General features: G+C 34.0%; 1 long non-coding RNA gene across 1 annotated transcript; it reads left to right on the top strand.

Annotated features, from left to right (window-relative positions):
* Positions 1-16133: 16133 nt before the first annotated feature.
* LOC132304168 (uncharacterized) lies at positions 16134-18233 on the top strand. The gene is made up of 2 exons (XR_009481519.1): positions 16134-17239; positions 17529-18233. It is a non-coding gene; the product is annotated as an uncharacterized LOC132304168 (long non-coding RNA).
* The last annotated feature ends 7570 nt before the right edge of the window (positions 18234-25803 follow it).

The following is a 25803-nucleotide window of genomic DNA, read 5'->3' as shown; positions in this document are numbered from 1 at the left end:
ATATTTTTTATTAATTGAGCTACGCTTAATTCTAACATTATGATGCAAGATCAAAAAGTTTTTTAATAAATAAACTATCAAGTTTGAATTTACAGAAATCATCAACAATAATACCATAACTCACAAATTAGAATTTCTTGAATAAACATCATTATCAAACTTAAAGGAAAAATCATTAACATACAGTTTTGAAATCAAATCAAATTATGGGAAATTGAAGAAGAAATTGAAGAAATTTTAAGAGTTTAAAACATTTAATTAAAATCCGTTGTCTAAGACTAAACAAAATGTCTCAATGGTTTCAATAAAACTTTTTCTCAATTTTCATAAATAAGAAATTCTCATTTATATTTGTGCTTTAGGCCAGAAATAATCCTTACATCTATTAGAAACATAAACATTAGTACTTAAGTCAACCTATTATGTATTAGAAAAAATTTCAATAAGTAATTTGAAATATACAAAAGCCAAAGGTTTACTATTCTTTTTCGAATCATCCTTTATGTTTCATGTAATCTTTCTAAAAGTGTTTAATACATAAATGATACTTTTACATTATTACATTCCTTTCTTTTAGTAGATTCACCTAAATCTTTTAATTTTGGGTGTTGCTCACTTAATGTCTTTTTAAACTTATTCCCAAATTTCTTTCTACCTTCTTGAGTCATCGGATGAACATAATGATTACCTTGATGCTTAAGCCTTGTCTCCTTCTAAATTAACATAATGGTCAATTCATTTACTTCCACTTGTCTTAATTCTAAATGACCTATACTGAGTGGACAAGAAATTGAGAATAAATTGAATGAGAAATTTCTCATCCACAAGCATCCCTAAGATTCTCAATTTTGTATTAACATTAGTCATCTTAAGAACATACCCATACATGGAAAGAGTACCAACAAAATTGTATAATAGTAATATAAATTAATAATTTTCATTTTAGATATTTATCTACAATACGAAAACATTCTTCTAATCAAATATTCCTTAACACTATCACTTTGAGAAACAATTATTCGCACAACTATAATGCTTAATCTGTTCAATATCTCCCAAGCTTTATAAAGAATAGTTTCTCCCTCACTGTCTTTATCAGTAATAATAATAGATTTCTCAATTTAAAATGCTAAATCAAGATTTAACACATCTAAATTTTGAATACAACTTACTCATTCCATTATGAGAAGTTAGTCCTATTGAGAATCAGAACAAATATAATATGCGAATTAAGGGATGTAATAAAACAAACATAATAAGATAAAATACTCACAACAATAATGTTTGAGTTAACAATACGTATGTATAACTTAAAAATATAAATACAATGTATAACTATAGTATCCCTTTGGGTGGCAATTATAAAATACTAATAATGATGCTTACATGTATTTATATGTATACCTTTATTGGTGATGCATTTTTTAATTAAATAGACTAGTTACCTCTGGATCTCATATATCTACCCAATTAAAAAATACATAGAATCCCTTAATGTCCATTTAATCACTTGAAGATCAATTCCTTTTGGGAAATTATTTCTCATGATTAAATAAACTCAATATCCATGAATATCACAAGAAATCATAAGCATCAATAATTTATGAAATATTGCAATTATGTCTACTACTAAAATTAATATTCATCAACTATTATGGTCAGGCCACTTTGGCAGCTACCAGCCTTTAAATAATATGAATATTAAATTAGTTAGTGACTAATTCATCATTAATTATGTTTACTATTATAATTAATATTCATCAATCATCATGGTTAGGCCACTTTGGTAACTACTAGCCCTCACATAATATGAATATTAAATTATCTAGTGACATATTCGTCATTAAGTTACCCATTTAACATTATACACACATACTCATGCTGATCGATTCAAGTTTAAATATATAGATTCGATCCTAGAAACATAATAGTCCAAAAATTCAATAAAAATATTATTTTACTTTATACACAAAATAAAACATATTATTTTGTTATTTTCGGACTTAAAGATCATAATTGAATCAATCTAAAATTGATTCTCCATCATTTATGTATACGTATAAAATAATAATTTATTTACATGCCTAGTAAAATTAAATTAAATTTATATTAACAGGCATAGTCAGTATGTACTCTTAAATAAACATAATACGATGTATCTCTTATGCATGTTCACTGGGCAAAGGTAATCATATAAGGCTTCAAATTACATGTAAACCATGTAGTCACCAGTATATGTAATTCATTAGTTATTGCAACTTTTGTTGTTTTCTTATACACATAAATCAAGATGACAAGATGATCCATGCTCCTAAACTTGGTTTCAATTGAAGTTACTTAATACATTTAATAAATATATATTATTATAATATAACTAAAACTTGAACCAACCAATTGTCACCTAAATTATGATTATCCAAACCATAAAATATAGGAGAAAAATCATACACAAATATTTACTCTGAATAGTGCAATTGCCCGTATACATTAAAACACGATTAACTCCTCTTCAAAAAAACGTAAGTTCAAAAAATATAAATTTAATTTCTTCATTTTGATTTATTTGCATATGTACAATAATTCATGAACAGTCAATGAGACCAATTTCATTAAGATATCAATTTATATGTAGGAATAGGCGATTTCAAAAATGAAAGAAAATCTGTATATAGCCTTCCTTTGAATGGTTTACAATGCTTTAGTTATATAGGACATACAAGGGGCTAAAAAAAGGAAACTACAAGCTGACTACAAGCTGTGACAACAAACTACAGGCTGTAATTACAGGCTGTATACTAAAAGAAGCTACAGGCTGTGCACTAATAGAAGCTATAGGTTATACACTAAAATATCCCCTAAAATCTGGTCATTGACTATCTATATTTACACGCCTATCATATCTCCTAAAATATGGTCTTATTAAAACCAAATATCTCTTTTTCAACACTCCTCCTCAAGCTGGCTTGTAGATGTCTTCCATAGCTAACTTGCTTCTTAAAACTTCAAACTGTTTCTTGTGTAGTCCTTTGGTAAGGATGTCTGTAGCTTGTTCAGTAGTAGAGACATAAGGAATGCAAATCATACCACAGTCAAGCTTTTCCTTGATAAAGTGTTTGTCAACTTCCACATGTTTGGTTCTGTCGTGGAGGACTGGATTATGAGCAATTGAAATGGCAGCTTTGTTGTCACAGTAGACTCTCATTGGAGGAGAAACAATAACTTTCAAATCTTCAAGGAGTCTTTTTAACCATATAGCTTCGCAAATCCCATGGGCGAGTGCTCTGAACTCGGCTTCTGCACTACTCCTCGCTACTACATTTTGTTTCTTGCTTCGCCACGTGACTAAGTTTCCTCCAACGAAGGTGCAATATCCTGAGGTAGATCGTCTATCAACTATACTGCCTGCCCATTCAGCATCTGTGTACACCTCCACTTGTAAATGACCTTGTTTCTTGAACATAAGTCCTTTACCTGGTGAGCCCTTTAAGTACCTCAGAATCCTGTACACTGCTTCAAAGTGTTCCTGTCCAAGAGAGTGCATGAACTGACTCACCATACTGACTGCAAATGCTATATCTGGGCGTGTGTGAGATAAGTAAATTAGTCTTCCCGAAAACATACACTTAGGTATAGATTATTTAAAATCTTTGAAATTTTTTGGGCAAAGTTTAATGTTAATTGCCACACTCACCACCTTCACCGTCAAAAGAAAAAATTTGGCAAAGTTTATTATTAATTGCCACACTCAACACCTTCACCATCAAAATAAGGTATTCACATAGTGCTGAAAAACAAATAGTCACACATAAATCTAACTCAATTCAACATGGTGATGTTATATATATATTTATATACTAATATATATTCAGTATCTTAGTCTCAAAGTATTCTTGTATATATATACACACATACATATATATATATATATATATATATATATATATGCATATATTGAGTTATTATATTTCTTTCTAATCAATATATATTCACTACCGTAGTCTCAATATTTTCTTATTATATTTCTTTCTAATCAATTTTTGTATTAATAAAATCAATAACTTCAATAAAAAATATATATCAATAACATAATTTATCATTACAAAAAGAAAAATAAATAATATCGATTCTAAAAGAAAATTAAATTATGCAATTAGTTAATCTTACTTTACATTTACACATTATTATTCATGCAATCTTTAGTGGAAAATAATGAGCCCCTAAACCATAAGCTCTGATACCACATGTAAACTATAATTATTCGTGTAAATCATTAATCACAAATAAACATGAATCCTAAGATCTTAGAACTTTATTATTTTCACATATCTATAACGCATAAATAAAGTAGTTAAATATAAATACCTGTGATTGCAAATCTCTAAGTCTAACGTCGAGGTTGAGATCCTTTAACAACGAACTAAGCAACAACTCTGAACAATAGGTAAATCGTGGAAAACTGATTTCCTCTCTTGGCCTTTTGCACACATAAACATTATACGTGTTGTTTCATTAGCGTACATAATTGATAGGAATATACACTTTATAAAGGCATAGAGAGGACCAGTTTTCCTTTTAGTAACTTTAATTCCACTTTTCATTAAAGCAAGGAATAAATAGGAAAACACTTCCCCAATAATTAATTATCAAAAAGGTAATTTATAAGTTGGCTAAATAATATATTATTAGTCTAATATCTATTTTATTTAACCACCAAATAATAGAAGTAAATCACGTGTCCAAATCATATGGGCCACAAATATAAGAAAATATCTTACAACATTATCTCACTTGGCTAATATTGACACACTTACTTTCCTTATAGGTTTGAGAACTAAAACTTTATCTAAAGAATTTAAGTGTATAAAATCATGGCGGAAATCACACTCTACATATGAGTGCTACCTTTCATGTATCATTATATTACTGTCTTTCTTTAGATAAACATCTTTATGTGGTAGTACTTTATAAATAGTTATTTTCAAAAAACTATTTAAGGAAGTCAACTTTATTGCCCCAATGGACTATCTATATGAGTACGCTCCCATGTGCCTATTCTGAGGTCCTACTTTATTATCCGAAAGGATAATTTGTTATTTATAAACTTTATGTATACATCCTTAAAAATGACAAATAAATACTTAGAATCATCAGAACATAAATGTATTTGTAAACTTTAAAGTGTCTTAGTAAATCAAACACAAGATATATCAATAAGCCCCATATGTCCTACATGTTCATTATACAATTTGGGTGGCAAACCCTTTGTTATAGGATCTACGACCATTGACCTTGTTCCTATGTAATCTACTAACACTTTATGATTTTGAACTTTTTCTTTAACAACAAGGAACTTTATGTCAATCCACCTATTTGAACTCCCACTTGCATTGTTGTTATAGAAACGAACCGCAGCAGAATTATCACAATAGATTCTCAATGGCTTAGAGATGGAATCCACAATTTTAAGACCTGTGATAAAATTTCGTAACCATAAGGCATGTCCTGTAACCTCATGACATGCTACGTACTCCACCTCCATAGTAGATGAAGTGATTGATTTCTGTTTTAAGCTTTTCCACGAGATAACTCCTCCTGCAAAGAGGAATACATATCCTGATATTGACTTTCTAGTGTCAATGTATCCTCCAAAATCAGAATCAGAATATCCAACCACTTCCAAAAGATCTGATCTTTTGTATGTCAGCATGTAATCATTTGTCCCTTGTATATATAGCATCACTTTCTTTGCAACTCGCCAATAATCTATTCCTAGATTACTTTGGTATCTGCCTAACATTCCTATTACAAATTCAATGTTTGGTCTAGTGCATACTTGCACATACATTTGACATCCTACTGCAGATGCATAAGGAATGACTTCCATCTATTCCCTTTCTAAATCATTTCTTGGGCATTGATTTAGACTGAATTTGTCAACCTTGACAATAGGAGCAACACTTGAATCAATCATTGGGGTCTATCCCTATAAATTTCTATACCAATGACGTAGGATATTTCACCCATATCTTTTATATCAAAATTTCTAGAGAGAAATTCTTTAACTTTATGTAGCAACCCTAAGTCACTACTGGCAAGCAAAATATCATCCACATATAGGATCAAAAGAATGAACTTACTCCCACTAACCTTAAGGTATATACATTGATCAACGATGTTCTCTTTAAACCCAAAAGAAGAGATAACATCATGAAATTTGTAATACCACTGACATGAAGCTTGTTTCAACCCATATATGGATTTTTTGAGTTTGTAAACCATATTGTTTTCTTTATCTGAATGAAAACCATCAGGTTGTTTTATGTATACCTCCTCATTCAAGTACCCATTAAGAAATGTCATTTTCACATCCATTTGATGTAACTCTAAATCAAAATGAGCTACCAATACCATGATAATACGAAGGGAATCCTTTGCAGAAACGGGAGAAAATGTATCATGGTAATCAATGCCTTCCCTTTAGGTATACCCTTTGGCTACAAGTCTAGCCTTATATCATTCAATCTTGCCTTTTAGGTCTCTTCTAGTCTTATAAACCCACTTACAGCCAACTGCATTAGCCCCTTCTGGCAATTGAACCAAATCCCAAACTTGATTTTTAGCCATAAAGTCTAGTTCCTCTAACATGACATCATACCATAACCTTGAATTTTCTCCGCTTGTGAAAACGTAATTGGGTCATTATCAATTCGTTAATTTCTTGTAGATATACAATATAATCAGAGGGGATTACAGGTTTTTTTACTCTTAAAGACCTTCTTAACTCTATTTGTTCATTTAGAACAGGTTCATTGATAACAGGATTCTCGTGGGTAGGAACTTCTTGATTTACCTGTTCTTTCATAATAACATCTTGAGAAATGTCTTGAAGTACAGGTAAAGTTTCGTTAGTCACAGGTCTAACATCCAAATCCCGTGTTTCCTCAAAAATTAAATTTCAAGGTTCTGCACTCCCACTAATGTCAACATCCTTAAGAAACCTAGTGTTTCTCGCCTCAATAATAAGGGGTTTATGCGAAGGACAATAAAACTTAAACCTCTTGGACTTTTCTGCATAGCCAATAAAAAACCCACTTATTCTCTTTAAGTCCAACTTTTTGTCTATAAGATTGTACACCATGACCTCAACTGGACAACCCCATATGTGTAAGTGTCCTAAACTTGGTTTCCAACCATTCCATAACTCAAAGGGTGTTTTTGGAACCGATTTGGTTGGAACCCTGTTTAAGATATACATAGCGGTTTTTAAGGCCTCACTCCATAGAGATAAAGGGAGAGAAAAATTACTAATCATACTTCTTACCATGTCTATTAGCGTTCGATTCCTTCTTTCTGCTACACTATTTTGTTCTGGTGTGCCTGACATCGAATATTGCGCTATAATGCCATTCTCCATAAGGAATTTTGCAAATGGACCTGATCTTTGTCCTCGTTCTGTATATCTACCATAATATTCTCCTCCTCTATCCGATCGTACTATCTTGATTTGTTTTTTCCTTTGTTTCTCTACCTCCACCTTATTTGATTTAAAAGTTTCAAGTGCTTCACTTTTATCATTTAGAAGGTAAAGATACATAAAATGTGTGCAATTGTCAATAAAGGTGACAAAATATTTTTGACCATTGAAACAAAAGGTCCACATATATCAGTGTGTATGATCTCTAAAACTTGAGAACTCCTTCTGGCACCCTTATTAGTTTTGTTAGTCAGCTTACCCTTTATGCAGTCCACATGAATACCAAAATCAGAAAAATCAAAAGTATCAAGTACTCCATCATTTACTAATCTTTTAATTCTTTGTAAGGAGATATGTCTCAATCTCCTGTGCCATAATAAGGAAGATTTCTCTGTTTTAGCCTTACGCTTGATGCCAATATTTCCATGCAAGGTTAAGTGGTTATAATCAATATTAGTGTTTAAATCTAATTTATATAAATCATCAACCAAAATACCATTACCAATAACAACAGAATCTTTTACAATACTTAAAGAAGTATTAAAGAAATTAAAACTAAAACCAAATCTAATAAGTTTTGAAATAGAAATCAAATTTTTGAAAAAGTTGGAATATAAAAAGTTCTTTCAAATTCTAATGTAAAGCCAGATGGTAAGGTGAGTCTGTAGGTTCCAACCGCTTCCACATGTGAATTCATCTTGTTTCACAAATAGATTAAACGTTCACTTTTCGTCAATCTCCTTAGGGTGATTGAACCCTGCATAGTATTGGCAATGTGAATTGTAGAACCAGAATTAATCCACCAAGCATCATTAAATGTATTAACTACATTTGATTCATAACACACCAAGGAAAAGAGATTACCCTTTTTAAGCAGTCAAGCCTTATACTTAGGACATTCTTTTTTCATATGCCCTTTTTTTTTTTTTTTTGCAAAAGAAGCATTTGATGGTACCCTTATCATCAACTTTGCTAGTTGATGCATTCCCCTTCTTCTTAAATTGCACACCCATTTTGATATGTCCATTTCCATGAGTCGCTAAATGAGCACTTTCTAGCTTTTCCTAATTCAATCTCCCCTCCTCTTGAACAAACATGGTAAGCAATTCATTAACTGACCATTTTTCCTTATATGTGTTATAAGAAATCTTGAATGGCCCATATTCAGCAGGCAGGGAGTTAAGTATAAATTGGATAAGGAATGTCTCTGAAAAGGTAAACTCCAATGAGTTCATTTGGGCAGTTATATCTCTCATTTCCATAATATGTTCATGGACCCTTTATCACCCATATGCTTCATTGATGATAATTTGGTCATTAGGGTGCTAGCCAATGCTTTATCGGAACTTACAAACTGTTGTTCAATTGCTGCCATGTATTCTTTTGCCTCAGTACATTCAGGAATTGAACTCCTTATATTTTTCCCAACATGACTTTTAATGAGACATATACTTAAGCGATTTGATCGTTCCCACCTCTTATACGAAGCCTTTTCACTTGGCGTACTTGATTTCGTGGGGATAGGTGGTTTATCCACATGAAATGCCAAATTAATGTCCATGTACCCCAATGTTAGAAGGATTTTCTCCTTCCAATCCAAATAATTATCACCAGTTAAAAATGGGATATTAGATGAACCTATATTGACAGAACCAGATGAAATTACTATAAAAAGAAAACATGCCAAACATTACTCTACTATACAATAAACTTTATTGAAATTCTTAACCCACGTTAAAAAATTTCATATCAAAACAATGTGTCATTATAACCTTCCTGTAGGCAGAGATTTTAATAAACTAAAGTTTTGAAAATAAAACCATAATGGGATAAAATATTCTTTACTGGCATTAAACTGATAATGATACAGTCTTGTGAGCATTTGTATTCATTGCCAGTTTAATTCTGTATTCCTTATTTTTTATCTACATTCATTCATAAACAATGATTATTTCCCTGTAGGGTGGTTGTGTCGTAAACCAACAAGCTAAAACATGCTATGTGTAGCCAAGTTTGAATTTGTAAAGTGCCACTACTACCTCTAACTACTAAATATAGCTAGGGTGAGTAGGGATCGTCCTAAGGGAAATGAGCACTATTGATATGGAAACAACGTTGGATTAGTAGGTCAAATGATCAAAATGTGATTTGTTGGTTGAGTTAAACTACAAATTAAACTAAACAAGTTCAATATAAAACAAGTTAAGTATAGAAAATAAGAGAGAGAGAGAGGTCTTGGGTCATAGAGTTCACCACTAAGCACTACCTTCCTAGACATTCAACTTTTGATAGATTAAGGGGAAAATTGTGTTGTAAGTGAGATTGTGTGCCATTAATTGAAACATTAGCATGGATGGCCAAGTAAGTATACATTATCTAACCAATCTAGTGAATAGCACAACATATCAAATTAAGCCATTAATCCTTCCATAAGCTCACAATCAATGCACATCATTAAACTAGAGAAATATACTAATTGTATTCATAAGTATGAAACATCAAACAACAAGAATGGATTGTCCACCTATCTAAGAAAGTAAAACAACTACATTACAACTAAACTAGTGACATGGAAATTAAACTAATTAGACTAAGGATGTGGCACAATCCATCAAGAAATGAGTATGAATCATCAAATAAACCATAAGAGTATTCCATTTAAGCATCATGCCTTGACCATCACTAGATTCATAATATTACCACACATAGACATGCATCAATGTAACAAAATCTAAAGACAAACACATAAAAATCCATTCTAGCATACATAGACATATGAATAGAATTAAATGATCAATTGGAAGTATTAAACTAAACAAATTAAGATAGAAACAAGATTTACATATATATCAAAGGTCAAGACAATAATCACAACACTAATCCCCATTAATTACAAAACATCAAGGTCTGGGAGGCATGCTTAGGGCTAACTTTAGCCCTAAGAAGATGTTTAGCCACTCATTAATGTAGTCATCCAACCCTCAAGGGTCATCTCTGATAAGTGCTCAAATGTTGCACATTTCAGCACCTAAGCTAGGGTATTTCAGTCATTGCATCTATCTTAATTTCATGTTTTAGTCCTAATTTATATTTATGTGTATTTCAGGGCAATAAAGTTAAAATGAGCTAAGAACGGTCCATTAAAGCCTTTTTGGAGTCAAGCAAAGATATTCAGAAAAAGTTCAGAAAATGGCAAAAAGGAGGTCATAGCCCATTGCTCATATAGTGTGTTTATTCTTCAAAAGCGATCAATCTCAGGCCTTTGATGATGTTCCCAAAGATGAAAAAGCAAACTAATGAGCTCGGGGCCAAAATGGAGCTAAATAGGGATTAAAGGAAATTTCCAACTCTGGGGGGATCGATCCCCCAGGGTGGGGAATCGATCCCCCAGGACTTGGCAACATTACAGATTTTTCTTATTGTTTGGGCTTATTTTGTGAACTATTGGGCTTAAATAGGGTTATTACTTAAGGCCCAGTGAGTCATTAGTTTATGGTTAGTTTTTATTTTATTTAGGAGAGAGTTTTATTATTTTATGATTAAGTTTTTATTATTTTTTTCTGTATCGTGATATTACGTTCTCTCTGGGAAAAAGGAGAAAGCTAGGGTTGGAAGAACAATTTTTATGAAGGCTCTATCTACAATTGAAGGGAGAAGAAGAAGGAGCCAAAAGATGGAGATGGAGCTTGTTGACACCATGATCATCTTCTCCATGAGCTAGTTTTTCACTTAGGGCTTGGATGAGCTCTAAGTTCATGTAACCCTAACCTTTGTATTTCTTTTCTTGGGGAATTATTATGTTGTAATTAAATTATATGGTCTTGTGATTTCTTTATATATACATGCTTGATTTGATAAATTAGGGTTTGTATTGATGAATTCTTCCATTGAAATCTCCAATTGATTGTATGTCTATGTATGATTAATTAGGGATTTTATTCTTCATTAGATGATTAGAACTTAATTCTTTCATTAATTCTATATGTAATTTGCATGTCTATGTGTGATTGCTTTAGGATTATATTCTACATTAAATACTTCTTGTAGTTGTGGTTAGTGATGGCTATAACGTGATACTTATTTGATACAATTGTCAATTAATTTGATGGATAAAGGCTTAATCTTGATGGGTTGTTCTACAAATTAGCTTTCTTGTTATTAGTTAATTGTAGTTAAGTAGGCAATTTGGCTTGATTATGTTAATCCATGCTTTTAATTACAATTAGTATTATTCTCTTGATTGATGTGTGCTCTTATTTGATACATTTGTGAATGTGTATGGTGGGTTATGACGTAGTCTTGAATGGGTTCTACACTTTAGTTTAATTGTCATTAAATAGACAACTCATTCTTGATGTTGATAATCTATGCTTACAATTGTGATTTGTGATGATAATGTGGCTACATCTATAATTACACTAATGAATTCCCCATTAATTGAAAGCATGTGGTTAATTGCATGAGCTTAGTGGTGAATCCTAACCTTAAGACTCTCTTCATATCTCTTTAATTCTTAGTTTAATTTAATTTAATTTACTTGCATTGTCATTTCTATTTCATGCTTTCGATTTCTAGTTTAATCACTTCACCAAAAATCTTTTTTTCTCTCTCTATCTCTCTCTCTTGTGCAATCTCATTAGCACTAAAATCAAGTTTAATCCCAACACGTGTTCAATCACTTGGGTTCGATCCCTACTCAATATATACTTCAGAGTATAAGTGTCTAGCGGTTTTATAAATTATAAAATATGATGTCCACTTGACATTAATTTTAAACCTAAAGTGTGGTGCATTATTTTGTGCACACGCTCAGGTCGCATCATAATTTTGGCGCCGTTGCCGGGGATTGACGGTTTAGTTGGAATTGAATTAGGCATTAGGGTTAATTTGATTGTTTTCTTTAAATTACTATTTTCTTACAAATCCCTCTTGTTCAATTAGGTACTTGAAAAGAAGAGGAGCAAACATTGGATCTTGGCATGATTGTGACGTTGTTGCTACGGACTTTCGTGAGCTTCCTTGAATTTCTTTAACTATAATTGTTCAATTCTCTACATGCTTGCGAGATAGCCCTTGTAGAGGCTATCACATTGTTTAAATTCTTGTCCAAGCATAAGCCCAAAATGAGGCTATTACTTTCTTGATAGAAAGCATCGGCTCGTGTGGAGGCAATTTAATTTTGTGCATTGATATAACATGGGAGTATGGGAACATCGTATGTGGAGGTGGTGAATTGTTGTTGATTGTTGTTGTGGTTTGTTGTTTCTAGGAGAATTTTTCCCATTCTTGACTATCCCACACTTAATGGAAAATCAATTCTAAGATCTAGGGCATATGGATAATCTAGGTGAGTATCACCCTCTTAATGGGCATCCACCCTTGAGAATTCCACATCCTAATATGTTTCCACAACCCAATCAAATGCAACAACCTCCAATAATACAAATTCATCCTCAAGATCATGTAATGTATCCCCTAAATCCTCAATTATCTCTTCGGGATCACTACACTCCAAATGAATATAATGCACCAACATGCATCCGGCTGCCAAACTTTCGGGCAACCCATTATGAAATCAAGCCAGCAACCATCCAAATGTGCCCCATTTTCTATGGGGTGAGCAATGAAGAACCACATAAACATTTGGATGAGTTTTTGGAAGTTTGTTCAACCGTGAAAATCATGGACCTTCCGGAAGAAGTCTTAAAAATGAAGTTTTTTCCTTTCACTCTTCGGGAAAAGGCTAAATATTGGTTCAATAACTTAAGGGCAAATTCAATCACATCTTGGGCTCAACTACAATATGAATTCCTAAAAAAATTTTACCCCGCAAGTAGAACCGATGCTATAAGAGCTTCTATCCGTGAATTCTCCCAAAATGAGGGAGAACCTTTACATGAAGCATGGGAGTGTTTGAACAATTTGTTACGGAAGTGTCCACATCACGACATTCCAAAGTGGCAGTTAGTTCGCTGCTTCTATGAAAGCTTATCCGATACCCAAAAAGGTATGGTTGATGCTTCATGTAGAGGAGCCTATTTGGACAAAAATGAAGACGATGTGTGGCATCTTTTTCATCGCATGAGCGAAAATTCAATGCATCATTCTTCATCATCCCGATTTGGCCAAAATTTAAATGAAGGAGGGAAGAAAACCTCCAGTCTTTCTCAAGTGGAGAGTTCCATGGAAATTGCCGCCGAAGTCAAAAATCTTACTCAAAAGTTTGATAAATTTCTTTCGAGCCAAAACCTGGCAATTCAATCATCCAACTCTTTCCATTCTCAAAGTGTGATGTGCATGACTTGCTCTAGTTATACTCACAATACTTTCAATTGTCCTCTTGGACAAGTTTTTCCAAGTGAGTATTAAGAACAAGCCAATGTTGTTTTCATTCATCCGGAAAGTAATCCAAATTCTAACTCCTACAATTCCGGATGGAGTGATCCTCACTTCTCTTGGAGAAATTAAGGAGGAGGTATCATTCCTCCTCTTCATAAAAATTCTCAAGAAAAGTATGTACCGCCCCACCTCCGAAATGCAAAGTCTCAAACATACCATTCTCCATCTTATCCTCTTCCAAATGTGAATCAATTCTCCAATTCTCATTCTTCAAATCATCAATCTTTTTCTCATCCACCTCAAGAGCCTCCTAGAAATCCCACTTTTGAGGATAAGGTTTTAGAAGGTTTGGGTGATCTTCGAAAGGAAAATCAAGTGTTTCATTCGCATTCTCAATCAATTGCAAAACTTGAAGCCCAAATTGGGCAAATGGTTCAAACAATGAAAGGGAAAGGGCCTATTCAACCCAAACTTAACCAAAAGGCATACTCCATTTCCACCTTGAGGAGTGGGAGAAAAATTGATAACAAAGTTAAGAGACCTAGTGAAGTTAGTGTTTCGGTGCAACCAAGTGTTAGCCCATTTACCATTCCCAATTCCATTCCCACTTCACTAGGGACAAATGGTCACATTAAGGAGCAAATTCCATCATCATCATCTTCCTCCCATGTAGAGAAGCCTTATGAGCCAAAAGCTCCATTTCCTCAAGCTTTAAACTTAACTCCATTTTCGAGGCAAGAAGGAAAAATCAATGACGTGATGGAAGTTTTTAAACAAGTTAAAATCAACCTTCCTCTTCTTGATGCTATTCAACAAATTCCACCATATGCCAAGTTCTTAAAGGACTTGTGTACTCAAAAGAGGAAGAACAAGGGACCAAGCCAAAAGAAAGTGCTTCTCACGGAGTAAGTGAGCTCTATCATTAAGCTTAACACGCCACCTAAGTTCAAAGACCCCGGCGCGCCAACCATCTCTTGTACCATAGGGAACCATGAGGTCAAAAGGGCTCTTCTTGACTTAGGGGCTAGTGTTAATGTTATTCCTTACTCCGTATATCTTCAATTAGGTTTAGGAAACCTTAAGCCAACTTCGGTAGTTATTCAACTCGCCGATAGGTCTACAAAACAACCAAGGGGAATTGTTGAGGACATCCTCATCAAAGTCAACAAATTCTATTTCCCGGTTGATTTTGTTGTGCTTGACACTGAGCCGGTTCCCAATCTTACCACTTACATTCCCATCATTTTAGGAAGACCATTCCTTGCCACCGCTAATGCGACAATCAATTGTAGGTCCGGCATTATGGACATCTCTTTTGGCAATATGATGGTTAAGCTTAATGTTTTCAACACAAGCCAACATCCTATCGATGAAGGCGAGTGTTTCATGGTGAATGTCTTGGATGAAATTGTTGAAGAAGTCCTTCCTTCCATTCCTTCCATTCCTTTTGAAGATCCTCTTGAGGCATGCCTCTCTCACTTCAGTATGGACGCATTTGACATTGAAAGCTCCATATATGAAGTTAATTCTCTAATGGACTCCGTGGCCATCTTAAACTTCTCACCATGGAAAAACTCAAAAGAACCTCTTCCTCCAATCGCAAGTACTCTTTCTTATCAAAAAGAGGAAGAAGTTGTAAGTTCACCAATGGCCAATCCAATTTATGAGGACATTCCTTATAATATTGAGCATGAAGTCATTGAGGCGACCTTAGTGAAGGAGGAGATAGTGATCAATGTGGAAGTTGACAAAAAGAATGAAGAGATTGAGTTTCCTAATAATCCAACCGAGTCTTTGAAAAACATTACCTTGCCAAGTGCAAGGCCGATCATGATGGACTTTATTTTCAAGACCATGGATGAAAGGGAACAAATTGCATCTTCCATCATTTCTTTCCAAATCATTCTTTTGGGAGATGTATTCATTGTTGTGAGAGAAGATCCATTGGGAAAAATAGATAAACGGATCAATGAGGATGTCTCATATCCGGTTTTCGATTCTTTCGACTAGTGAGTCACAAAAACGTCTTGCTAGAGACGTTAAACACTAGTTTTTCGTAGAGTTTCCCGACTTTACTTCTCATTCATTTCTCTTTATTTTATTTCTTGCGTCTTTGTCTAAATAAAATTTTATTTATTTATTTTTTAAACTTTATTTTATTTATTGTACAATTCTACTTTTAGAAAATACAAAATAAAAAATAAAAAATAAAAAAAAAATTGTAGTGGATAGTACAGGTTGGTATTTTATTATATTATTATTATTATTATTATTATTTATTTGTTAATTATTATATATATACATTTCATTTTAGTTTTGCTTTATTCAAAAACATAAAAAATTAAAAATAAAAAAATAAAAAAATAGTACTAGTTAGTATAGATTTGTAAGTGATTGTATTTTAATTTTATTTATTATTAATTTTATTTTTATTTTTATTTTATTTATCTATTTTTCATTTTAGTGAATATATTCTTTTTAGTTATTTATTTTATTTATTTTTATTTTTAGTGTATATATTAAAAAAAAAAATTAAAAAAAAAATTGCCTGATTAATACAAGGGAATTGATTAATCCCATGCCTGGTAGAGAGCAACAAAAAATTGCCCCATGTGGATCGATCCCACAACCATGGGGATCGATCAACTTTCACTTTCTCACATTACACAACAAAGGGAAAAAATTTTGCCTAAAATTGTCGATCCCCCATCAAAGAGGATCGAGCGCCCTTTTCAGCCCTCACTTCTCTCCGTCGCCTATTTGCTTCATCATCATCGCCTAGCTGCACTTAACCCAAGCTGCCTCACTCTTCCCTTATCACCCTTCATCTCCTATCTCTCAACACCGAGCACCACACTACCATCTCCCAGTTTCGGCCGCATCGAACCCATCCCAACCTCAGGCCGCAGTCTCTGAAATTTCAAGCGCACCTTCCAGTCACCGGCCGTGCTTTTCTGATCGCGGCTATTCCTTTTCAAGCGCCGTTTCCTGGGTTATATTCCGGCATCGCATCTGGGTCGCTACTTTTCTCCAGCGATCAAGGCTAGATCTTTGCGGCGTCGCGGCTGGATTCTCTCCGTAGATCGCGGCTGGTTTGCGGATCTTCTCCGGCGATTTTGTGGGTCGCCGTTTGCCGTTTTCTTGGTCGCTGTTTCCAGCGATTTGGACTTGGTGTCGCCAATGATTTCGGCTAGGCTTATCGCCGGCTAGTTTGTGGGTCAAAATGAAAATAAATAAATAGAAAAAAAAAAAACCGCAATAGAACGATTTCGGCTGGGCTGAAATTCCGGCGCTGTTTGAGACTCGCCCTTTATTTTTCCGGCGTTGCAACTGGCTGTTCCCTCCAGCGATTTTGGCTAGATTTTGATTTGGTTTCTTCATCGATTCCGGCGGCTTTTGACTGGGTTTTCTCCAGCAAGTATGTGGGTAAGTGCTGATTTTGTGATTTTGGCAAGTTTGTGAGTTGTTAATTGGGTTCCAGATTCCATTTTTTTTTAAAAAAAAAAAAAAATAGTTAAATTGTTGTTAAAAAAAAAAAAAGTGCATAAAAATTTGAATTGATAATTTAAAAAAAAATTTGTCATTGAAGTAGGGTTATTGATTTTGATAAGTGCTTAAATGTTGCACATTTCAGCACCTAAGTTAGGATATTTCAGTCATTGCATCTATCTTAATTTTATGTTTTAGTCCTAATTTATATTTATGTGTATTTCAGGGCAATAAAGTTAAAATGAGCTAAGAACGGTCCATTAAAGCCTTTTTGGAGTCAAGCAAAGATATTCAGAAAAAGTTCAGAAAATGGCAAAAAGGAGGTCACAGCCCATTGCTCATATAGTGTGTTTATTCTTCAAAAGCGGTCAATCTCAGGCCTTTGATGATGTTCCCAAAGATGAAGAAGCAAACTAATGAGTTCGGGGCCAAAATGGAGCTAAATAGGGATTAAAGGAAATTTCCAACTCTGGGGGGATCGATCCCCCAGGGTGGGGGATCGATCCCCCAGGACTTGGCAACATTACAGATTTTTCTTATTGTTTGGGCTTATTTTGTGAATTATTGGGCTTAAATAGGGTTATTACTTAAGGCCCAGTGAGTCATTAGTTTAGGGTTAGTTTTTATTTTATTTAGGAGAGAGTTTTATTATTTTATGATTAAGTTTTTATTATTTTTTTCTGTACCGTGATATTACGTTCTCTTTGGGAAAAAGGAGAAAGCTAGGGTTGGAAGAACATTTTTTATGAAGGCTCTATCTACAATTGAAGGGAGAAGAAGAAGGAGCCAAAAGATGGAGATGGAGCTTGTTGACACCATGATCATCTTCTTCATGAGCTAGTTCTTCACTTAGGGCTTGGATGAGCCTTAAGTTCATGTAACCCTAACCTTTGTATTTCTTTTCTTGGGGAATTATTATGTTGTAATTAAATTATATGGCCTTATGTGATACCCCTCGAATCCGAGACACGGGTTGATCAGGCCCAGGCCCAAACCCGAGGGATATCAAACAATTAATATTTTAAATCAAATACGGAATACAAAATTTATTTAAGAAATAAAAATAATAGAAATTGAAAGGAACTAAAATAATATCCTTAAAATAAATATCCAAAACTGATAATCCAAATCTCCATATGGGAATCCATCAATTGGACCCCTTATTAAACTTCTTAATCCGAAACTGAAATAACAGAAATAAAACTAAAGCTAACATAAAGTAGATCCCTACGTAGTGGGAGGAATGAGTAGCTGTATCGGCTCTGCACGTCCAAACTCTAACCCTGGAACTGACGAACACCTGAAAAACAAAGGAGTGGGTCAGGCCCACATGCAAGTCCTAATCTACTACAATCCAAACAGTAATTTGATACGCAGATACATCCTAGAAAGACCCAACAATATCTAGAGTGGTCCATATCTATATAGTACACACTAATAGGACGCTCGCTAGTCCAATAGGTTTGTCTCAGCCTGAATAGAAGGCAACATGCGAATACGCACCCTAAGGTGGGCATGAGTACCTAGATCTACCAGGGAACAACATCTATATCCAGTTATCCATCCTAGGCAATATACGCGCCCTAACTATGGTCCTGAGACTCAAACTCATACCATAGTACCATAAAATACATATATAAAATCCATACTCCTCCTAATACAAAATACCATCCAACTTTGTAACAGTTTGATATATTGTATAACAAATCCATCCTGAACCCATAGTAGTTCATTCAATTCTCAATTGATATGACCCATGTAGGTGATGGACTTAACCCATATGGTTAATCCATACCTTAATCCAAATTAGGTAGGACTTAGTGTTTGTACTAATCCATACCTAGTATGCCACCGTCCCATACCGGTACATACAATCCTCCAGTTCCATAGTTAATAACACAGCATAAACATGTATCAACTAATTTCCAAAAGAAACATAAATATAGTTTAACATATTTACAACCAATTTATGCATCCAATATACCATTTAAATATCACATTACAGTGCTTTATATATATATGAAAAGACTGTACATGTAGTTCCTCCAGTTAATATAGTTGACGGAACAGTAATAAATACCAATCCACCATACTTCAAGATTTGCATATAAACAGTTTAACATGTGTACTACACATTAATCATCCTACATAAGGTTTAGAAATCCCTTTCCAGTCCCATTTTATTAAGTAAGACTGAAACCTACCACTCTTCCTGCACAACCATATCTGATGCAATAGTTGATAAATTTAAAACATCCATTAATTCCATTTAAGCATACTTAATCTTTTAGATAGATAAACATATGCTTATAACATAGTTGAACATGCTTGATAAATTTAAACATGCAAAAGAACCCAAAACTTTGCTCAAAGCAGTAAACAGTTTACAAAGATTTCAAAGACAACTTCACATATGCAGTTTCTTCGTTTAACCTTAGGTTGCTTCAAGGTTCAACACAATACCATTAACAATACTTCCAACCATTTTTTTTACATCTCTGGAACTATTATACAACCCAATTTTACCCACTGAAACAACCCAGTCATCTTCCCATAGGTCCAGAAACAACCCAAAATCACGCAGAAGCAAGAAAAGAAGCTGGAGCCGCCTCCAGAATATTGGAGCCGCCTCCCTTCTTGGTGGAGCCAGCTCCTCCCTTATTGGAGCCGGCTCTACCCTTGTGGAGCTGGCTCCAATCCCTTGTGGAGCCGGCTCTCACACCCCCTAGAGCCGGCTCCCTCCTTTGGTGAGCCGGCTCTCCTCCTTTGAGAGCCGTAATTTCTTCTCTGGTTGTCTTCCTCGCCTCCGGCTAAGTTCAAAACCTATTTAGTATTTTAAAACCTTGTTCCAGTGTTTATACACTATCCTAGATTATATGAGAAACCCCCCAACATGCATCAATAATCCCAATTAACCAAGCTTGAACCCAAGACACAGCATGCATCAGTTCACAGTTCTTTAAAAATTTGCACAGTTTGATTCACGAGATTTATTTCCGTTTGAACATGCATACAAGATAAATTTAATCATTAATCTGTTTTTAATCTTGGTTTAATCCTTAGAGTCTTTCTAAGCCTGTACAGAACACAGATTAAAGAGATAGAGTGGAAACAGAACTTGCCTTCAGTTTCAGACTGTGGAACTGTAGACCTCTGTCAACTCCGGCAACGATGGTTGTCTTAACTCCCTCTGCTACTCCTAATTCAATCCCCAACCTTCTCCTTGAATTCTTCCTTCAATCCCCAAAGGTTCTCTCTGAAACTCTCTACAACGCTCTGTTTTTCCCTCTCTGAAAACCTGATACGTGAATGCAGGTTGTGTGATGTTTGTTTGCTAAACCCTAAACCCACATGAAGAAATATATTTATAGGCTTAATTCTCCAACCCTAATCCGTATATAGCTAGAGCCCTAATGCAAACCCTTAGTCGGCCCATGCAATTATCCAAGTTACAATACACGGCGACTTAATACAACCTAGGTCGGCTACAGTAACTCCAACCCTAACTGACATATACGTAAATCAACTTAATTATATAATTTAACGTTTAAATAACTTCCATAGAAATATAATCCTAATCTAAAATAAATTAACATTTAACTTAACCCAAATCAAAATAATCCAATAACAAAAATAATAATATTAATAAAAGAAAACAATTAATTCAAATAAAATGACAAACAAGCAGATAATCAATTATCAAACAAATAATCCAATAAAATGACACATAATAAAATAAAATGCAATTAAATACAATAATTAAATTCCAGAACTGTCCTTTTAAAATTAGGGGTATTACACCTTGTGATTTCTTTATATATACATGCTTGATTTGATAAATTAGGGTTTGTATTGATGAATTCTTCCATTGAAATCTCCAATTGATTGTATGTCTATGTATGATTAATTCGGGATTTTATTCTTCATTAGATGATTAAAACTTAATTCTTTCATTAATTCTATATGTAATTTGCATGTCTATGTGTGATTGCTTTAGGATTATATTCTACATTAAATACTTCTTGTAGTTGTGTTTAGTGATGGTCATAACGTGATACTTATTTGATACAATTGTCAATTAATTTGATGGGTAAAGGCTTAATCTTGATGGGTTGTTCTACAAATTAGCTTTCTTGTTATTAGTTAATTGTAGTTAAGTAGGCAATTTGGCTTGATTATGTTAATCCATGCTTTTAATTACAATTAGTATTATTCTCTTGATTGATGTGTGCTCTTATTTGATACATTTATGAATGTATATGGTGGGTTATGACGTAGTCTTGAATGGGTTCTACACTTTAGTTTAATTGTCATTAAATAGACAACTCATTCTTGATGTTGATAATCTATGCTTACAATTGTGATTTGTGATGATAATGTGGCTACATCTATAATTACACTAATGAATTCCCCATTAATTGAAAGCATGTGGTTAATTGCATAAGCTTAGTGGTGAATCCTAACCCTAAGACTCTCTTCATATCTCTTTAATTCTTAGTTTAATTTAATTTAATTTACTTGCATTGTCATTTCTATTTCATGCTTTCGATTTCTAGTTTAATCACTTCACCAAAAATCTTTTTCTCTCTCTCTATCTCTCTCTCTTGTGCAATCTCATTAGCACTAAAATCAAGTTTAATCCCAACACGTGTTCAATCTCTTGGGTTCGATCCCTACTCACTATATACTTCAGAGTATAAGTGTCTAGCGGTTTTATAAATTATAAAATATGATGCCCACTTGACATTAATTTTAAACCTAAAGTGTGGTGCATTATTTTGTGCACACGCTCAGGTCGCATCAATCTCCATGGTAGGAATGATCTTCTTCTCCTTGATACAAAACCCTAGATGAGTAGAAAAACTCCCAAATGGTGTGTGCCTCTCTAATCTCTAAACTCCTCTAACTCTCTTTTATATATGGTTCCTTACTCTAAGATTGTATATGTGTAAAATGGCTCAAAATCCTTATATAGGTAGCTCAAGTGTCACACCCAATGGTCAGACCTCGTGCACTAGGACCTCTAAATGATTGCACCACGAGCACACCTTTTAATTAGCTGGAACTCTGTTTTTCTCGCACTTGAGGGGGTTCGATCGCTAGAAGTATGGTCAAATCGATCGAACCTTGGCGGCGCCTTTTGGAATAATGATAAATCTGAGATATTTTTGGGATATTTTAGGAAAAGGACAGATAAGGCGGAATTTGCCTAATTGCATCCAAGAGAAGAAGATTTATATTAACTTGTTTGAAGACTTCCATCATGTCATGGATTTTTCCCTCTTGCCTCCCAAAAGGTGAAGTTTCTATCAAAGCATAAGGAAATGGAGCTTTTGGCTCATAAGACATTGCAACTTGAGGGGATGATGAAGAAGGTTAAGAATTCCCTCTAGGGCCATGCTCATCCAAGGAAGTAAGAATAAGATTGGAAACGAGACGGGTGTTAACTTTTGGTTGCACCAGTTCACTATCTTCACTTGGTTGTTCAACCCTATTGTCAACTTGTCTACCACTTCTCAAAGTAGTAATTGCTTGCACTTGCTCTTGGAAAAAACACCCCGATGTGGAGTTTACTTCTACAAAATGTTGAGCTTTTGGGTTCCTTTCGGGTTGGCTAAGCAATTTACCAATTTCTCTCGCATTCAATGCATTAGCTATCATCTCGATTTAAGACTCAAGCTTTGATATCGATTGAGAACGAGAATGCAACAAATTGGTGTTCATTTCCAAGCTACCCAAAACTACTAACAATTTATCTTCAAATGTGGGGTTGCTAGAAAGTGTATGAGGGTGATTAGAGCTACTTTGAGAATTATAAGCTTGAGGATAAGAGAAATGGTTCATTCTTTGATGAAAAGAAGAAGATGTGATGAATGCTTTTGAGCCTCTATTTCTTTGGGTAGGAGGAACATATCAGTTTTGAAAATTTTTAGCTTGAAAAGGATTTGAATGCTCACTCCACATCGGAACATAAGCATTCAAAAGAGGGTGAGCAAATGTGGTATTGAGTTGTTCATAATGTTCATCGAGCACATGCCCATGGGGACAATTGGAAGTAGTATGCAATACACTTGAACAAGTCATGCATGGCTCATAAGAATGATGAAGATGATTAAAAAGAGGAGATGATTGTTTTGCCGATTTTTTACTCAATAAAAATTAATCAAGTTTTTGAGTTAGAGTTTTAACCTTGGCAACAATTTCCATTGGACTTCCAATTTGACACACTTTCAAATTTTTCTTTTTGCTATTAGAATTATGACTCACCCGAGAAGTGTGACATTTATGCAATGAATTTTCACTCATTTTCTCAAAAAGGTGCCAAACATCATCTTCATGCTTCCCAAAATATGATCCTCCACATAAGGTATCAACTATGTCCTTGTGAGTGTCGGATAGGCTTTTATAGAAATATTGGACAACTTGCCATTTTGAAATACCATGATGTGGACACTTTCTTAGCAAGTCATTCAATCTTTCCCAAGCCTCATGTAAAAGTTCTCCTTCTCTTTGAGAAAATTCATGAATAGAAATTCGCATAACATTGGTCAAACTCACGGGGTAAAATTTCTTTAAAAATTCATTTTGCATTTGTAACCAAGAAGTTATTGAATTTGCCCCTAAGTTGTTGAACCAATGCTTAGCTTTATTTTTAAGAGTAAAAGAGAAGAAAAGTAACCTAAGAACTTCCTCCCGGACATTCATATACCTCACGGTGGAGCATATTTTAATAAATTCATCAAGATGTTTATATGGCTCCTCACCATCTAAGCCATAAAAGAGTGGACGCATTTGAATGGTCTCGGGCTTAATCTCATATTGATTGGCCTCAAAATTAGGAAGCATGATGCAAATTGGTGCATGATATTCATGAAGATTATAATGATCACGAAGGATCATTGGAGGAATTAGAGCTTGAACTCCAGGAGGAAATTGATTGAAAGGATGATGCTCCATGAAGTTCGGATCTAAATAACCAAGATGACCCTCTAAATTTTCCATTGATTATGATAATGGGTTGGTTAAGATCGCACAAAATTCAAGAAACACAACAATGAAATCATCTAAGCAAATATTTCGCCCCCGCAACAAATCAATCAATAAATCTCCACATACAATGATCCATGCTCCCATGCTTGAACAACATGCAAGGAAAAGTAAATTGCCTCCACGTGGGCTCACGATGATTTATCTAAGAAATGAAAAATAAGCTTCCATGCGGCCTGACGATTTAACTAGAGCTTGAGTTAGAAATATCTCACAAAGGGTCCTTAAGCAACTTCAATTCATTTTCAACTTCTAAGCTTTGCTATGCTTTGCATTTTTTTTTTAGATTTTTAGTCATTTTTGTGCTTAGCTTAGCTCCTTGCTTTGAATTCTCCTTTGCTCAATTTCCTTCACTTAATTCACCTAGCCAAATAAGAACAAACACAATAAGTAACCAAAAATAAAAATAAAGTAAAGACACGATCAAAAGAGTACTAATTCCTAAATGTTTCCAAAACACAGCGTTGCCAATTCAATCCCCGGCAACGGCGCCAAAATTTGACGGTGGCCGTTCCTATACGCCAAAGTAATTTAGTGAATGTACGATTCAAGAAAAGCCTTTTGGGTCAAGTTTAAATTTATAAAAATCACTGCTACCACTAGTACTAACGTAGCAAGGTTGAGTAGAGATCGTCCCAAGGGATTAGAAGGTACCATTGCAATGGAAACAATGCTTAGGGTTAATAGGTCGAGTGATCAAAGGTAGATTGTTTGGTTGATTAAACTACAATTAAGATTAAACAAGCTCAATATAAAAAAAGTAATCAAAGGATAGAGAAAACAAGAGAGAGAGGTCTTGGGACTTAGAGATCACCATTAAGTATCACCTTTCTATACACTCAATTCATAATTAATGAGGAGAAAAACATATGTTGCAACAATAGTGAGCGTGTGTGGTTGTTTCAATAAGCATGGATGACCAATTAAGTATACATTATCTAAACAACACAATGAATAACACAATATATCAAACTAAGCCATTAATCCTTCCTTTAAGCTCATAATCCAAACACATCACATAATTAGAGAAATATACTACTTGCATTCATAAATATGGAACATCAAACAACAAATATGGATTGTCCTCCAATTTAACAACTAAGGTAACTACACTACATCTAAGCTATTGACATGAAAATTAAACTAATTAAACTAAGGGAGAGGCACAATCCATTAAGAAATGAATATGAACCATCAAATAAACCACAAGAGCATTCTATTAAGCACTATGTCTTAACAATCTCTAGATATATAGCATCAACACACATAGACATGTATCAACAACATAAGAGATAGAGATAAACACATGAACATCTATTCTAGCATACATAGACATATGGATAGAATGAAATGATCAATTGGAAGAATTAAACCACACAAATTATTGAATAAACAAGATCTATGTATATAAAGATGTCAAAACATGTATTACAACAGAAATCTCCTCAAAAATA

Source organism: Cornus florida, unplaced genomic scaffold (genome assembly GCF_030987335.1).
Source record: "Cornus florida cultivar Cherokee Brave unplaced genomic scaffold, ASM3098733v1 CherokeeBrave_3.0.0_Hap2_Chr04, whole genome shotgun sequence".
In the NCBI taxonomy this organism is placed as follows: Eukaryota; Viridiplantae; Streptophyta; class Magnoliopsida; order Cornales; family Cornaceae; genus Cornus; species Cornus florida.
Note: the sequence above shows the minus strand (reverse complement) of the source record. Positions and strands in the feature narration are given on the sequence as shown.